Source organism: Mus caroli, chromosome 16 (assembly GCF_900094665.2).
Source record: "Mus caroli chromosome 16, CAROLI_EIJ_v1.1, whole genome shotgun sequence".
NCBI classification, from domain to species: domain Eukaryota; kingdom Metazoa; phylum Chordata; class Mammalia; order Rodentia; family Muridae; genus Mus; species Mus caroli.
In genome coordinates this window covers 23,095,810-23,101,259 of record NC_034585.1, presented here as the reverse complement: position 1 = coordinate 23,101,259, position 5,450 = coordinate 23,095,810, and positions in this window count along the sequence as shown.

Sequence of the window (5,450 nt, the reverse complement as noted above, 5' to 3'; positions counted from 1 at the left end):
GGTTGCTTCCAGTTTCTGGCTATTACAAATAAGGCTGCTATGAATATGGTGGAGCACGTGTCCCTGTGGTATGGTCGGGCATCTTTTGAGTATATGCTTAGGAGCTATGCAGCTGGATGTTCAGGTAGAATTATTTCCAGTTTTCTGAGGGACTGCCACATTGATTTACATAGTGTCTGTACAAGTTTGCAATCCTACCAGCAATGAATGTTAGGATCCCACCCTCTTCTCCACATCCTCACCAGCATGTACTGCCTTTTGAGTTTTTGATCTTAGCCATTCTGATTGGTGTAAGGTGGAATCTCAGTGTTGTTTTGATTTGCATTTTCCTGATGATTAAGGATGCTGAACATTTTTTAAGTGCTTCTTGGCCATGCAAAATTCCACTGTTGAGAATTCGCTGTTTATCTCTATACCCCATTTTCAAATTGAGTTTTTGAGGGTTTTTTTGTTTTATGTTTTTGTTTTGCTTTGTTTTGTTTTTTGTTTTTTGTTTTTGTTTTTGTTTTTTTTTTTTTGAGTCTACCTTCTTGAGTTCTTTATATATTTTGGATATTAGCCCTCTATTAGATGGGTTGTTATTAAAGATCTTTTCCCAGTCTGTAGGCTGCTGTTTTGTCTTATTGACAGTGCCCTTTGCCTTCCAGAAGCTTTTCAGTTTCAAGAGGTCCCATTTATCAATGGTTGATCTTAGAACCTGAGCCATTGGTATTCTGTTCAGGAAATTTTCTCCCATGCCAATGTATTCAAGGCTGTTTTTCACTTTCTCTTCTATTAGATTCAGTATATCTGGTTTTATATTGAGATCCTTAATCCACAGGGACTTGGGCTTTGTGCAGGGTGATAAATATGGATGTATTTGCATTCTCCTACATGCAGACAGCCAGTAAAACAGCACCATTCATTGAAGATGCTTTCTTTTTTTCATTGTATGGTTTTGGCTTCTTTGTCAAAAAGCAAGTGTCCACAGGTATGTGTGTGTGTTTATTTCAGGGTCTTTAATTATATTCTGTTGATCAACCTGTCAGTCTCTGTACCAATAGCATGTGGTTTTTATCATTATTGTTCTGTAGTATAACTTAAGGTCAGGAATGTTTTTATCTTCCAAAAGTTCTTTTATTGTTTAGAAATTTTGATATCCTTGGCTTTTTATTTTTCCATATGAAATTAAGAATTTCTCTTTCAAGGTCTATAAAGACTTGTGATGGAATTTTGATTGGGAATTGCACTGAATCTGTAGATTACTTTTGGTAAGATGGCCATTTTCACTATGTTAATCCTAATGATTCGTGAGCAATATTATTTGTGGCTGTGTTAAGAATCAGGAGTATTTATTGAGATCTTGTTACTTTATTATTGATTAATAAAAGTTAGACTCATCTTTTTGTATATGTATTAGAATGACTTCATTATTGTCTAAGTTGGAGACAGGTACAATAACTTAAGTAAAATCACTCCATTCGTAATGATATGAGTGAAAATTTAACCTGGGAATGCTGAGCTATGTGACCTGCCATACAATGTAAGTGGTGTGAATGGGAAAGTATTAGTTAGGGCCTGATAGAGTTAAATACTGAGCTCAGAACAGCTTGGACAACCAACTGAAGCCTGTAAAGGATTAAAATAGAAATAAACATGGGTGGCCTGGGAGTTCAGTGGAGAGTGGTTGTCTAACACACGCAAATCCTTGTTTCCATCTCCAGTACTATAAAGAAGAAGAGAAAAACAAAACTACCTTTTTTTGTATCAGCAAATTAGCAAACAGAGACCTGCAAAGTAAAAGACATTTTGTGCAATATAAGCAATGTGATGGTGTTGGATTAGCGTCTGGACACATTTCAGAAGGCTTGTCCCTCAATACAGAGCTTCACATTAACAGGCTCCATTCTCAATAGTCAGCAACCATGGCTGTCTTTAGATTTACTGGAACACCAAAAGTTGGAAGACGCTGGAAATTTGAGGCTTTTTATTGATGATCAATAAGGGAAATTCCAAGATCTTTACCTTCAGTTTGAGTCCCTATAGTTGAACTTGCCACAACAGAGTTCATTTTCAAGTTCAGGGTAAAGGTAGTGTGTCAGAGCTTCACCTCACACTGTGCCACTTGATTAGGGCTTCCTCCCCGCTCTTGTCCTGATATTGCACTCTCAGACTATTCTCCTTTGGAACGGTATAAAGACATCAGTTATATGTTATGTGTTTGTATTTCCTAAATGCTACCAGGGGTACTAGTCTGTGGTAATGAATCAGCCAGTTCCTGTTAATGCCAGTATGCTGGCCCCACCCAAACCCCCTTTGCATAGATACGTGCCTTTCTCTTATTCATCTTCTTTCCAGACTCATAAATGTGAGATTCTTACTCACTGGGACCAAGTGCTAGAGTAGACTTACTGTAATACACAGGTATTTTGTTGGAAAAGCATCTTGGGTGTGTTTAGGGCCAGGTTCTTTGCTTCATGGATCTGTAGCATAGATTTGATCCAACTCATTTCCTCCTCACATTCCTGGCTGTGCAATGAGGAAGGAGGAGCTGAGTCACAGAGGCTTAATTCACTTGTCTATTTCTTGGACCCTAAAGCTTGACTTAATTGAAGAAGCTTTCAGTGGGATTAACTTAGTGGAAAACACATCCCAGGTCTCTTTTCAAAGCAGGCATTAGCTAAACTGGAACAATATGACTACTTAAGGTCTTTGAAGAATAAAGCATTCCCTAGCTTTGATGAGACTGGCTCTCCATCTAGGCCCACAGAAATCCACTTCCCTTTTGCTATCTCTGTCTCTAAATTATCTTAGAAACAGCAGTAAAGTGGCACAAAATGACCACCCGAAGTAACCTTAATGGGCCTTATTTATTTTAATTCATCTAGACAGCCCACTAGGAAGATGCAGATTTGCCTTTATGCCTGGTAGAACTGGAACAATGACTACAGATGCAGGCTCACTAAATAACATAAGCATATTTCATCTGTAAGATCTTGCTAATATGCTAGTGGTTCAAGCTGAACTGGAGCATACCTCCTCCATGAAAGTCAGGGGAAAGCTTCAGAATGTTAAGCTACCACATTCTGATAGAACATTGAGAGGAGTATAAAAAAGAAACAAGTAGTAACTCAAATCAGTTGTTGACTGGCTTCATGATCTTAGATGATCAACTCATAATATGTGCTAACAGTAGAGTCACGAGGTCCATGTGAGTTCACTGTTGTTGATGGTCTACAATGTCACCACTCATAGCATCTGGGAACACAGATTGGTATGGGCTTCTTCAGCACGGATGTCGAGAAGCAAGGGAAGGCCTCCTATATTGGCACACCATTGGGAGATTGTTCTTATGGTCTCTATATAAAAGAGTCCACAGGTTGCTTTCCTCTGACATTCTCCCGATCTCCTTCCCAAAGCATGTTTCTCCAAGTCATTGACAGTACAGTATTACAATGTAAGGTGTTTCATTGATACTGGTTGTATATATGTATCCTCAAGTGTGTCCCAGACTGGAGACAATGGGAACCAAACAGACGAACCCAGGTCTTACATATGTAGTACTAAATATTAACAATCATAATTTAACCTGTCGATTATATATGTATACAAGTAACATTGTTTTTGAACTCTCCATATTTTTTTAATTTATTGATTTTGCTGTATGTTCATATTTTTTCTGCAAGAGTGACTGTGCATCACCTGTGTGTTTGGTGCCTTCAGAGGTCAGAAGAAGACATTTGCATCCCTCAGAACTGGAGTTACAGATAGCTATGAGCTTCCACATGGTTAGTGGAAAATGAACCTTGGTCCTCTACAAGAGCAACGAATGTCCTTAACCACTGGGCCATCTCTCCAGCCCAGTTTTCTATATGTTTAAAAGTATAAAAATGCACATCTACTAGAAAGAAGCCTCCACAAAGCGTCAGTTATGCTTACAGACAGTGAGCCTCCCCTCTGTCCTTCTCTATGAAACATGTCTCTGGCAAAGTCATGGCCAGTTCAGGAGAAGTGATGGTGCACCTTATTGATGATGCAGGAAACAAGAAGAAACAGAGGAAGCACCAGGAGGAATCTCTAGTCTTAATTAAAACAAAATTACCACTAATACAGCACTATCTTTTTAAGCATAGGCAGCAGCTCCCCACTGGTTACATTTAATCTGACCGACAAGGGCACCCTTAAGGAAAACACCATATATCTGTACAGAAAATCAATGTTAGATATATTCTATCTTCATATTCAGATAAAGAAAAGCATATTAGGTATTTTGACTGTTTTCATAGCATTTATTAAAATGTGCAACAGATTTACTAAACCCTCATTAGATGCTTAGTGCATTTTCAACATCATGTTTACAAGTTAGGAGAGGAAACTATATATTAATGCCTACTGGGCAGGAGAAGCCTTTCAGGTGTCAGTCACAAACAGGCCACGGTGACACCTGGAAAGGTAAGAGGTCATCCAGACTACTCAACAGCACCTGCCCAGAGTACAAGTGCTGACCAGTGGGCCTCATTTGTATCAAGTATACCAGGGCATTTCAAAAGACATTTTCCATACACATTTGAGATAGTTGAAAAATTGCAGACAGTTGTAAATTTTTTCCTACTTCGTCTTCTTTGGCAGATGGGAGGTATGTAGATAGAGTGGCAGAGACCATACAAATGTGATCTATTCTTGAAACAGGATCTGATAAGATGCTGGGGAGTCCTCTGTGGTGGATCAATGACCTTCAGCATGGAGGAAATGTTTGTGCACTTAAGAGATGAAACACGAGGCAGTGACTGAGATGAGCGGCTTTGGGTCCAGGCATTCTGCTGAAGTAAGTGGCAGGGCAGATGCAAAATGAAAGTGAAAATTCAAGGACTTTTTGTTCATTATACAAATGGTTGTTGGCATCCACTAGAGAACACCACAAAAGCGCCATTCTCTGAGAAGAATGAATTATAGCATGGGTTTTTCAGTACTAAGGTTGGTAGACTTCAGTCACTGGTAAGCTTCATCTTGCTGGAAATGGAAGCTCCTTGAGGGTCTTCTGTTTGCCTAGAGCCTGAGGCATTTGGTATTATTGAATGTAATCTATAACTGACACGGTTTTAAAAATATACTGTCTCTTTGCCTAAAGCAAGAGCATAGGCTTTCAGTTTCCTAGGTGTATGTGTGCTTAGTCCAGAGGTATGATCCACTGATAAGTCATCAGATGACTCAGGACACTTATACCATGAACAGGAGCTAGGGACTCAATCAGAAAGATTTGGTGTGAGCCCGATTCTACCAGCTTTCTGACTTAGACATTCACGTTATTTCTCAAAGGCTCTCCATTTTCCTGTCCCTTTGTATCTTCTGTCTGCCCTTTCTGTCTTATAGCATTATGGAAGGTAATTTATATGGAAATTCTTGTGAACACTGTGAGTCAGAATATATGAACTGTACATAAATAAAACATTTATTCATACACTGTGTCTATA